Genomic DNA, 13,210 nt, shown 5'->3' with positions numbered 1-13,210 from the left:
TGGGCAATTTCAGAATACCTCTCGATATTGTATGTATGGATACTTCTAAAGCAGGGATCCCTGGGATCTTTGGCTAAAGAGCAAATTATCAGGACAATCATTTACACTGATGAGGGATATAAAGGAAGAGATAGAATAATTACTAAATGCCTATTCGTCAGACACTTAGTTTTTTTGATATATACTGATATATAGATGAGGGTCTTATCTCTGAGAACATGAATAAGATATCCAAAGTCAAAGACCCAGAGATAGGTGGACCTTATTTCAAAGGAAGGATGATAGCACTCTCCCAGGAATAACACACTAAAAATGCTTGCCAAAGGGATGATTAAATGAGTGATTGAATTACTGATTCTCTTGGTAATAAGAATACCTTTAACCTTCGTATAAAATTCAGAAATTTTTGTTGATCTAAGAATGAGTCCCCTTGCTGTTGAAGATGCAAATCAGTTATTTTGCAACTGCAGTGTTTTTTTAGATGCCAGGAGAAAGTATTGCTGTGTCAGTGGTTTCTAGAAGGTTGCATCTACATTTCAGGTTTGCTTAGCTGGAAAAGGACTCATTCAGGAAGTAAGACTTCAAGGATTTTTTTAAAATTAAGTGTTAGTTAAACAAATCTAGGGTTATTTAAACTTATTCTGAGTAATTTACATTAATTTCTATGTTTCCCCCCTTCATAATTGACTTGACCTGGACCTCATTCATTTCATGAAGGAGCAGGAGAACAATCATTACTCAAAAAGCAAATTGCTGAGGAGAAGCTTGTCACTGAGTGCTCTAATTATAATCCAGCTAAATAATAGATTCAAGAGGGAACTTCTACTTTAAAATCTATGAACACCATAGGAAAACAGTGTGTATGTGTGCGTGTGTATGTGTATAGTGTATTCACATGTGTGTATACATACACACAAACACATGCACACAAATATGGAGAATATAGTATATTATGCATACGTATATATAGAATGCGTATGTATATAAGACATTTTAATGATACACAAAAATCTCTGAAGTCTTCTTCCTCCAAAAGGCACAGATTAGCATGTAGAGAAAAGGTAGTATAATATGACTTTGCTATAATTATACATTTATGCAACATTTTGGTGGGAATTTGTTAATGTTTAAAACATTTAAATGAACACACTTATGACAATTTCAATTCTGTAATCTACACAAAAATAGAGTAGCGTAAGTGTAAAAGACACTTGTCAATGGGAATTATTCGTTGATATTATGTTGGTATGAATACAATTCTGGAAATAACAAAAATATGCTTAAATAAATAATAAATAAGCTGTGGTAGTTATATACTACAGAATACTAGGTAGGGGCACCTGGGTGGCCTTCTGCTCAAGTCATGATCCCAGGACCCTGGGATCGAGCCCCACGTCAGGCTCTCTGCTCAGCGGGAAGCCTGCTTCTCCCTCTCCCACTCCCCCTGCTTGTGTTCCCTCTCTCGTTGTGTCTCTCTATCTGTCAAAATAAATAAATAAAATCTTGAAAAAAAAAAACAGAATACTAGGTAAACATTAAAAATAATGATATGCATTGATACAGATACTATCCCAAATATATTCTTTTTTTTTTTTTTTCTTTAAGATTTTATTTATTTGACAGAGAGAGAGACAGGAAGAGCAGGAACACAAGCAGGGGGAGTGGGAGAGGGAGGAGCAGGCTTCCCGCTGAGCAGGGAGCCCGATGCTGTGCTGGATCCCAGGACCCTGAGACCATGACCTGAGCTGAAGGCAGACGCTTAACGTCTGAGCCACCCAGGCGCCCTTGATGCTATGGTTTTTTAACTCTTAAAAGTTCTCCTCACATAAAAAAATGTAACCATGTGAGATGATGGATGTTAATTAAACTCATAGTGATAGTCATTTCATACTATATACATATACCAAATCTGTATGCAGTGTACCCTAAACTCATACAATGTTATATATCAAGTACATCTCAATAAAACTGAAAAAATGGCATTGCCAACAAAAAGAAATATGACAAGTGTGTCAAATAAATATCAGGACTGAGTTAACTTTTTCACCAGGGATTAATTAGCTATTAGAATAAAAACCATTTTGTCAACCTCTCCCATAAGGTTTTGATATGACAATATTGATCCTAGGTAGGTTTAATATTTTGCTAAAAATTCAAGAGAAACATGAATTACTAGGTAATAGTCCAAGTTCAAATTTTGGAATATTGAGTGTTAACTATCTTAGTAGAAACAGAATTCAAAGCAGAATTGGAAAATTTTAGGTGTAATATGATTGACAAAAATATCTTCTACCTGATAAAATGCTTTTGATAGGGAAGGAAGGCAGGAAGTCAATACTGCTTTAAGCCAACCAGGGAATTTATTGGCTTGTGTGATTGCAAGGATCAGAGGTAGGATTGGCTTTAATCGTGGCATCATTGGGAGTGTGTTATATCAATCAAAGCTCCATCCTTGGCTCTACTCATTCTAACATGTCAGTTTCATCCTAAAATTAGTGCCCCTGATTTAAAAAAAAAAAAAAAAAAAATGGCTGCAATGGTTTCAGACCTCACGCACTCACTGAAATGTCCACAGTAAGAAAAATTATATTTCTTTCACTTCCCTGCAAGGAGAAAAGAAACATTTTTTTTTCTCCAGAAGCTCTAAAAACTCCTGACACTTCATTGTTTCCTGCTGTGTTATGTATTCATTCTTAAGCCCATCATTGGAGACAGGGTATGAAATACAATAGGTAGCTTCAGAAAATCAGAGCCTACCTTTATATTTTTGGCAAGAAGTCAAGCTTACACAGATGTCATGTCTGACTACTGTGGAGGGGAGGTTTTCTAAAGGAAAATCTGTGAAAAGTGGAGAATGTTGCTAGCTAGGAGGAGGGCAGTAAAAGGAGACTTGCTTAAGAAAAACTACCTGTGAGTAGGGTGAATTAGAATAAAGAAAATTAGGTAAGAAACGACTGTAATAACTGAGACTCAAGATTATAAAAGCTTTGACCAAGAAGTTAGCTGTAGTAATGAAGAGATAAACAGATATGGGAGGCCTGAACCTATAACAACAAATGGCACACTGACTCTACCCTGAATTGCAATAATGCTACTAAGATCTATAAAAAGAAAAGGCAGCATAATTTTATACATTATACCTCATAATAAAAATTGATCCTGTTCACAGGGCACAATCTTAAGCGGAACTAGAATAAAGCAACAAAAATATCAAAATGGCATGGAAAATGTGACCTATTGTCTCTTCATTCTAAACTCAGTATGGCTGTATGAGGACCTATCAGGTAACTATAAAGATACTACAAGGGCAGCTAATATAAAAAGGCCAAGATGATGAACCTGAATGCACACTAGTTAGCAATGTAAGAAATGAAATCTCTGGTCAAAATCAAGGAAAATTTGTCAGATGACTAGAGTTTGGTTGCCTTTGAAACCATTTGGAACATACTCTGAACTTCCCTCACCTTTTCACAATAGCTATAACATGTCAGGCAGGTGCATTCCACTTTTCACAGCTGTATGAAGAAATCTCCAATTTCAAACAATGAATATTTAGATGAATTTATTTCCAAGTTCACAATCTCAAGATTATATGGTATGTTGGGTTATATGCATGTCATTTCAACTCTTCTAGGTTATTTTAGGTTTCGTTTGTTTGTTCCCTCTTTCTTCATTAGATAGTTTTGCTTTCACACACTGGCTTATGTCATTATTACCTTTTCTTGGAGTGCTAGGGTTAAACCTTTCTGGGTTTTGCTACTACTACATCCCTGGAGAAAAAGAGTAATTTTCTATGTGTAATCTCTAGTTTTTTCCTTGGCTTCAACTACATTCATTTTTCCTCTTAAGAACTAGAACTTCCATGAAAGGCATTGTTCCCCTATATCTTTTTACAAATGGGTTCTGACGAATCTTCCCTGAATATCTAACTCAGTTTTTTACTTCCATGTTTTCTAACTCTGATTATTTTGATAAAATAAATTAATTTAATAAAATAATTTTAAAAATAATTTTTATCAAAATGTTTTAATCCCCCCTAGTTTTCTCTATTCTATTTTTATAAAATGTATAGGTTTATTTAAAGATAACCAGTTTCCATAAAAATTAATTGACCAGCATCAAGTTAATACCTTCCTATCTGAGATTGTTATACTCTTCTCTAGTGTGTCTCTAATTATTGGTATATCTTACTCTTTTTTGAGTGCTTACATGTGCCATGCTTTGTGTAAGGTATTTTACAAATATTTTCTTTTTCTTTCTTCATGTCTGTGATGTAGATACCACCAACATTCACATTTGTAGATGAGTAAATTGAACTCCATGAGGATAAAATACCCCAAATCAAACAATTAGGAAGTGTTAGAATCTATATTTGAATTCTGGCCTACAAACCTGATATGTTTAATCTTTGTATTTTGCTTCTTATCTGTTTTCTTCTCCTTCTCCTTCTCCTTCTCCTTCTCCTTCTTCTTCTTCTTCTTCTTCTTCTTCTTCTTCTTCTTCTTCTTCTTCTTCTTCTTCTTCTTCTTCTCCTCCTTCTCCTTCTCCTCCTCCTCCTCCTCCTCCTTCTTCTTCTTCCTCTTCTTCTTCAAGATTTTATTTATTTATTTGTCAGAGAGAAAGACAGACAGCACAAGCAGGAGGAGCAGCAGGCAGAGGGAGAAGCAGGAACACCTGCGGAGCAAGGAGTCATATACAAGACTTGATTCCAGGACCCTGGGATCATGACCTGAGCCAAAGGCAGACGCTTAACAGACTGAGCCACCCAGGAGTCCCTATTTTCTTCTTTTAATTGTGATTAACAGGATCTAAATTTAGGGTTCTTGTTTGAATTCAGGCAGGATAAATATACACACAGTTATTGATAAACAGGAAGTGCTTTCAGTACATCTAGTCTCAGTTATTTATGGCATTTTTCCAACAACTTCATGGAGATTGCTGCAAATCCATCATTCAAATATCTTATCTGGAGTATCCTGTATGATTGCACATAGAGAGGCAGAATGTGTTTAACGCTTGCATTTTACTTCCTCTGACTTTTATTAGTCAGCCATTAGTCTAATCTGTAGAATTATCTTTATGTCTTTGCAAATGCTAATTCATTCCCTGTCCCCATATACCTCATAGGAAATTTCCATTGGAATAAGACCTGACTATGGAAGCTAGATTTCTTCTTTAAAGACATATAATGAACTTTTAATGTATCGAGTAAAATACTAAATGTTAGGAATGAGAAGTTGAGGGGTGCCTGGGTGGCTCAGTTATATAAGCGTCGGCCTTCAGCTCAGGTCATGATGCCAAGGTCCTGGGATCAAGCTCCGCATCGGGCTCCCTCCAGGGAATCTGCTTCTCTTTCTCTCTCTCTCTCTCTCTCCTTCTACCCTTTCCCCCTGCTAGTTTTCTCCCAAATAAATAAATAAAATCTTTTTAAAAAAAAAGGAATGAGAAGATGAAAAGAAACACTCTCTTCCTTTGATTTATTGGAAGTCAAATCCCATCTTTTATACACTACCTTGTGATCACTTTTTAAAAATCATTTTTATGGATTCCTAGTCTGCTATACATTCCTTAAATGTTAACCCTGAGTTTGACCTCAGTCATCTTTTTTTCTCTTTCAAAAAATAGCTGTGTGTACATTTCTATTGTGATTTAATAAGCATATATAAATAATAACTGAAACTAAATTTCTATCTCAGTCTGTTTGTAGTCTGATATACTTAACAGTTTACAAAACATTTACACTTAGATATACTACAGACATTTCAAGCTAACATAACTAAAGGAAAACTCTTACCCTCTTTCACATTGTTCTTCCTCCACATGCATTCCCCATCTCAGTAAATGAAGCTTTAGTCCATAGGATCCCTTAATCCAGTAAAACTAAACTCACTCTTTTTCATTCTCCCAGTCTATTCACAAAATCCTATCAGTTTTTTCTTCGTATTCTCTCTCAAATCTCCCTCCACACTTCTTACTATTAAAGATCAAGTCTGTGCTACTTCTTTCCTAGATTGGTACATTATCCTTTTAATTGCTTCCCAGAATTGAAATACTATCCCTTCTCCAATTCATCCTTCATCCTGCTATCAGAATGTTGTTTCTAAAGGATTAATTGACTAGCTTTACTGCCAGAAATCCTTCATTGCCTTCAGGACAAAACATAGCATAGTATAATATAACATGGTCTTAAATCCTGTCTATTATTCTTCTCTCTAGTGTGCTAGGGGAATGAGACATACAGAATGTTTGCTAAGTCCAGAAAACACCATATCTCATGAGATAAGTACATGACAAGTGGCTTATTTATAGCATATATGAAGCATATGAAGACACGATTTCAATAAAGGAATGATATCATACTATATCACATGTATGATCATTTTAACATACTAAGAACCTGAAACCATCATTTTATATTTTTATTATCTCTATAAGATTTTAAGTTGCAAAATGTTTATCTTTGTACTAATTAAAATTAATAACCTAACGTAATACGAGCAGCACCCGACATCTTTTTTAAATGTGTGAAAAAGTTATTAGGTATTCATTCTTCCATTCTTAAAAATAGGCTTTTATTTACATTTCATATTCCCTAAGGTTGAAATAAATACCATTGGAAAAAAAAGATAAATATAAAATCCTGGAAAATTAAGTAACACCTTTACCTGGTGATAGAAGTGGGAACAGGCCTATCAACTTTGTTAGCCTGCATTAATTCAGTCATAAAAGAAAGTATGTGACTTCACCATAGTCATCTGTGGTAACTTAATTCTTACAGACTACCTCAGGATAACAGATTGGAAACATTTGTATAAAATTTCCATTTTCCACAGACTTTTTTTTTTTTCCAGAAAAACTGAAGTGTTTTTCTTTAAGCTATTAAAGTTACACCAGCTTTTGGACCCTATTACCAGAAAGTAACAAGATTTTCTTCACCTTTTAAACTCAAGATCTAAAGAATGTTAGTGTATTGTGAAGCAATTATTTATTCCAATTAAGATAAAAGGTATACAGTTCAAAAGATTTAACACTGCCATTAAATATGTTAGACAAATGGATATATTTTAAGATTAAATCTATTTAAGTTCTACTAGCGTGATAGGCAGGAAAGCAAGGGGTACTACAATTCTATTATTTTGGAGTTAAACCTTAAATACTAAGCACATACATTCCTATAAAGATTAAGAAGCATTTCATTTAGTACTTTGTTTGCCATATGGAGTTGATTACTTCTAAATTTGATAGAATCTTATAGAGTAAGTCTCATCAGTTCCAGGGGAGAACCCTAAAGCTTTAACTTGAATGTCTCAGAATGGTGCTACATGTAAATTAAGTTAAGGTGTAGGCATTTCTATAGATTTTAATTCTCAGGGAAATAACTTCCTGCAATATTTTTTTTCCTATAATAAATGACCTGTAATAAGTTTCCTGTAAGGAATCCATAGCCAGCAATACCAGAATGAGTATAAAATTTAATGTAGTCATATACATTGTTTTTGAATTTTAGTATGTTTAGTAAATGTTATTGAAATCTTATGGAATTTAAATATTGTTTTATAATCCATGATCACAATAATGAGAGGTTTAGGTCATATATAAAGAAAGTGAATCTTTTATCTCCATATTTGTTAAAAAATATATAGGTCAAACATTTCTTCAAACTTCATTTCCTCAGAGGGAACTTCCCTGAACATCCCAATTACCCTCCTTTGTCATTGGTTATTCCTTTACCCTGCCTTAATTTTCTTTTCAGTGCTCATTTTTACTGATAATACATTATATGTTAATTAGCTTATTCTGAATCTAACTAGAAAAGATTTTGAATTACTACTGTATCTCTAGTACTTTTCTCAATCCATATTTGTTAACTGAATGCATAAACTCATGATAATATATTTTCAAGAGCCCTTTATTTGGTTAGACAACATTGGTTGGTATGACTGTTAATAATGGCAAAATGTCGGGGCACCTGGGTGGCTCAGTCATGATCCCAATGTCCTGGGATTGAGCCCCGCATCAGGCTCCCTGCTCTGTGGGGAGTCTGCTTTTCCCTCTCCCACTCCCCCTGCTGTGTTCCCTCTCTTGCTATGTCTCTCTCTGTCAAATAAATAAATAAAATCTTTAAAAAAAATAATGGCAAAAAGTGAAAGACTATTGATACTCAATAACCTTGTCTATAAAATAAAATAATAATGTCATTTACTAGGGTTGTTGGTTTAACATATCAAATGAGCCCAGATGAGAGTACTCTATACAATGCTCAAGTTTACTAAGATTGTTATCATTATTGCTCTGACTTCATTTTGAACCAGTGACTTAAACTAACTTTGAACTTGATCACATTCTTTAAACTATTTTGTCTTCCAAAAGGAGGATACAAACCTAACTGCCTTAGATATCTTTATTCAATTCATAGATCATCAATTATGTAACTAAACATATAAACAAAAAATTGATTGGAAAAGATTTAAAAATTGGACTCTCTCACATCTCTATAGAACTAATCACTTTCCTTAGAGGCATATATTTTCTGAAGATTTATAATATATGTATATATGTTATATTAATCATCAAAAGAAGCCAGAGGGGGAAAAAATAGATTGCTGAAGTAGGTCTAAACATGGATTCCTGAGTAATGAAGAATGCTCTACCAGTTTAGATGCCTGAAGAAAACAAGAATGAAGGATTGGTATCAAAGAGGTATATAGAAAAGAAAATTTATGTACCTATGGGTGTGATCACAAAATACGTAGATCTTTGCTTTTCATAGTAATGCTCCTCAGAGTTATTCAGAGAGAAGACCTTCAACAATGAATGACCATGACCCATCCCATAGATGTCAGCCAACTTCAATCTGTAGCCACCTTACCCCCATGTTGTATGATGGGCCCAAGAACAGAGTGACCATGGTGGCAGGGATAACCTGAGCCCAACAGGAATGAGTGAGTCTCTCAACAAAGATGGTGGAGATACTGTCACTGCTGCATATAAGATTTGCCAACAACAGAGACCAAAATTTAGCCTTCGTTATGGTGCAATTTCTTGAAGAGATAAGGTCTCAAGTTGGTTACATAGGACTTCTACCTTGGAAGGTACAAATGCTTATCTTTATCAACTTCTGTATTTATTCAGAATTTGGATTTATCTTTCCTGCCTGGGTTATCTCTGCCTGCACGACCCAAAGGCTTACAAAATACCTAACTTACTGATATGTAATTCCGCATGACATTGCCTTAGACCAAAGGGCATATTTTTTAAGAAAGTAGTTATTACCACAAGGACATGAACACAGAATACACTGGTAATACTATGTTCTTCATTAAGACAGCCAGCCTAATAGTGAATTGGCCTACAAAATCCTAGGTTAAGATGATAACTCAGAGGAAATATCCATCAAAGTTAAAATGCTATCTTTTTGGATATCTATATTTGCTCAATCATTGATTAATACAGCTCCTGTAACACAGTGGGTCTCAGAAACAAGGGGTTCAGTAGGATTGATTTCTTCTACCTTAACTTCCAGTGTCCTTATATGTGTTATGAGTCCACTATTTTCACCAACTCAGACTTTGTCATGTTAAAGGCCTAGTTACTAGGGGAGAAACACTTCCAACAAGGATTATAATAAGGATCCCTCTAAGCATGAAGCTGCAAATATATCTAATTCACTTTGGGTCCCCTGTGACAGTAAGCTAGTGGTCATGTTACTATGAGGCGCTAGGCTTACTGTTCTGGAGACAGGACAATAAAAGTATGAGGAGTCTGCCTGGAATCCAGGAGGTTCATGGACATCTCTGTCTGCTCTGCTTGGCCCACTGAGCCAGTATATGGGAATGACAGCAACCATGGCCTGGCAAAGGCAAGGCTACTAAAGTTTTAGACCTCTCAAGAATAAAGGTCTGGGGTCACTCCACTAGTAGAGCACAAAGACTAGCCAAAGTACTGGCTAAGAGTGAGGGAAATGTAAAAGAGCAATAGAACAGAGAGACAACAGATATTGATAATGGTGTCAGGACAGACCAGATGAAGCAGCAGACACTGTAGCTTGCTTCACAGATCCTTATTCCTTAAATCTTTTGGACATTGAGGCAAGCTAACACCTTAAGGGAGACTATAAATAATTGGATTTTACCTCTGCACTTTCTTGCTGTGCTCGGAAAGGAAATGAAAGTATACTGTCCTCACAATTATAGAGACTCTATATTGTAGTATGAAAGCCATATATGAAAAGCAGTAGTGTATCTCTGCACTTCTAGAGTTGGAACTTATCATTCTTCCCACATTCATGACTTCAGATCTTCCAGGCCTTACCAGTGGTTTATTGTAGCTGCCACTATAGTGATTTGATCTGTGTGGGATCTCACATACTCCATTCAAGGACAACTTTACAACTCCTTGACTCAAGCCTGCATTTTCTACCCAGGGGATTTCCTAAGGATGACTCCATGGGTGTGCTTGGTTTTCACATATGCACAACCTAAAAGTAGTCTTGTGCTAACACCCAACAGAGTGATACTTTTATTAATGGGAGATGGGAAACCATGGTTAAGTTCTTCTGCCTTTCTCATCCCATGATAGTCAGGCCTATATAAACTGAAAAGCAGTATATTTGAATTCTATAGGAGCATCCTAAGGGATTAAAAAAAATTATTTAGCAGTAACCAGTTCATTAAAATATTCTCTAACATACTTTACTTTCCTGTCTCTCACTTCTGTTCCCTGGGATTGCAGTACCTAAAAAAACAATAGCAATTAAACACCCTGCCCCAGACTTTGCTTTCTGGGGAACCCAGGCTAAGATAAAAATCCTTTTTTGAATTGCATGATATTTCTCAAGTAAGAAGAGAGCAATGAAAATTAGTTTGAAGATGTAAAAACTGAACAGAAATAGCACTGGTATTCTCTACTAAATGATTATGTATGGACTTTATATTCAGAACAACATTCTGCTTTTAAATAGATTATTATTATTTTTCTAATTTTATTACTTTATGTAATAATTTAAGACCCAAATAGTAGACATCTACATTATGCTTCTTCTGGCTGATCAAAATCTGTGAATGATGGTCATATTTAGCACCTTTTTTTGTAAAGATTTGACATTTGACAGAGAGAGAGCACAAGCAGGGGGAGAGGTAGAGGGAGAAGCAGACCCCCCATTGAGCAGGGAGCCTGACGTGGGGCTCAATCCCAGGACCCTGGGATCATGACCCAAGCCAAAGGCAGATATTTAACTGACTGAGCCACCCAGGAGCCTCTAGCACCTATTTTTTATAATATTTTTAAGATTAAATAACATCATGGAATAACTTTTTATTATTTAGAAAGTTATGAGCATACTAAATTTCCCAATACATTTTTTGAAAGAAAGCCTCATGAATTCTTTTCATATTCACTCTATTATATTACTAAGTAAGAAATCTAAGAAGTGAAAAAAAATATGTCTGAGTTCTGGGAGTGAATATGCCCAGATATAACTAAAGATATAAATGCAGGTTAAATTTTGAAATTTAAGAGCAGGACACTAGTTTCAAACCCCTCATGCCATACAAACTTGTCTATCTTATTTTTTTAAGGTTTTTCTATTTTAAAATTAATCCCTCTTTCCTCTCTCACTTGCCCTTGCTCTCGCTCTTGCTCTTTGATCCCTTGCACTACCACACTCTTTCTGGCAAAGTGTCTGCAGGAGAAATATGACAACAGCAGAATTTTCCTAAATTCCTTCTGTGGTGATATCATCTCTTGGCAGACTCCATGTCACAGAATGGATGTCTTGCTGCAAAATTCATAAAAATATTACTTTAGTTGAATCCCCGTGTTAAAATAACACATGTCATAAAATGTGTATAGGATCTACAGTATTGTAGGGAATTCCAGTGGGAGCAAACTATCTCTGATGATAAGCTTACATTAATCATAGGTGTCACTATTAGTAAATAAAGGAACATTGAGGTTCCCTAAAGCAGGAACCACGAGAGAGGAAGAAAAGTTAAAAGATATATATGACAAAATCAGATACTCTTAAGAGTAAGCCTGATGCTCTAAAATATTAAATTGTGCTCGAAATCTTTAGAGGTATAATATTTCATTGTTTTAACAGCTTCACTTTGTCATGTTTACATGCTTACACACCAGAATAAATAATGTTCTATTACATTTGAGAGCTTATTTTTATCCAGTTACATGACTCTCTCAAGTAATGCAAACTCACCTAAACATCATTTAACCTACTTCTTGGCTGAGTTACCTGTAGTTTAGCAAGTAGCATACAAAGAATAGCTGTTTGATTGGCACCTACATGTTCCAACAAGAATGTCTCTAAATTCAGAGAAATCCAAACAAAAAGAAAGTAATGAGTTGTACCAATGCATTAAAAGAAAAAGAAAAAGGAAAATAAAATTGCATTAAAAGAAAAAGAAAAAGGAAAATAAAATGTATTTAGATAAAAGAGTAAAAGAAAATACTTTTTATCCTTTTCAAGTCATAAAGTAGGTTTTTTTAGGGCTTTCTTCTCTTGTATTATAAAAGCTATATAGTATTGGTATTCTGTTGAGATTTGCAAATGATATTCTAACATTTTTATTTTTTTCTATAATAAAGCATTTTTAGACTTTGAGTCTTTATAATAATGCTCATTTTCCCATTTTTCAATATCTGTCAACTAATTCCCATACATTTTTTGTTGTTGTTGTTAATTACATGACTGATGATCTGAGGTGGGGGGACGGAGGAGGGAATCTTTCCAGTATGGCATTTAGCAATAATCAGGATGTGTGGAGTTTTGGTAACATGGCTGTATAGATTCTCACCCATCTTGTTTCTTAGTTTAATACATACAGAGGAACTATATTTTCACAATTCTATGTAATTAAATTGGTACCCTATGACTAGTTCTGCGCAATAGAACGTGGAGAGTAGTGTATACCCTACTTTGTCCTAATCCCTAAAATTTCCTGTAAGAGCCTTGGCTAGGAACCTAACCTCATCCTTATGACTACAGGTAAAGGATTTCAGATGTCAAAGCCACAGAGTAGAAAGATAGAGTCCAGAATAACTACTAGATGAAATGTTCTCAGGAAATGTTCCCCACTAGCATCAGACAGTTAAATTAGGAACAAAAATTAAGAAAAATCTTGCATTTGGTTAATCCACTGAAGTTTGGAAATTCATTTTAGCAGCCAATGGTAAATGCCTTCATGATTATAGAGTC

At 34.9% G+C, this 13,210-nt stretch overlaps 1 protein-coding gene across 3 annotated transcripts in view; it reads right to left on the bottom strand.

The window, feature by feature from the left end:
* CNTN5 (contactin 5) overlaps positions 1–13,210 on the bottom strand; it is a 1,336,681-nt gene that overhangs the window by 836,182 nt on the left and 487,289 nt on the right. The window contains exon 2 of one of the 3 annotated variants that reach the window (XM_078058732.1): positions 4,393–4,674. The exons of the other annotated variants lie outside the window; for them this stretch is intronic. The gene's annotated coding sequence lies outside the window, so the exon portion shown is untranslated. The remainder of the gene's footprint in view (positions 1–4,392; positions 4,675–13,210) is intronic. 3 annotated transcript variants of the gene reach the window in all.

Source organism: Halichoerus grypus, chromosome 11, assembly GCF_964656455.1.
Source record: "Halichoerus grypus chromosome 11, mHalGry1.hap1.1, whole genome shotgun sequence".
Taxonomy (NCBI): Eukaryota; Metazoa; Chordata; class Mammalia; order Carnivora; family Phocidae; genus Halichoerus; species Halichoerus grypus.
The sequence above is the reverse complement of the archived record's forward strand: the minus strand, read 5'-3'. Positions and strand labels throughout refer to the sequence as shown.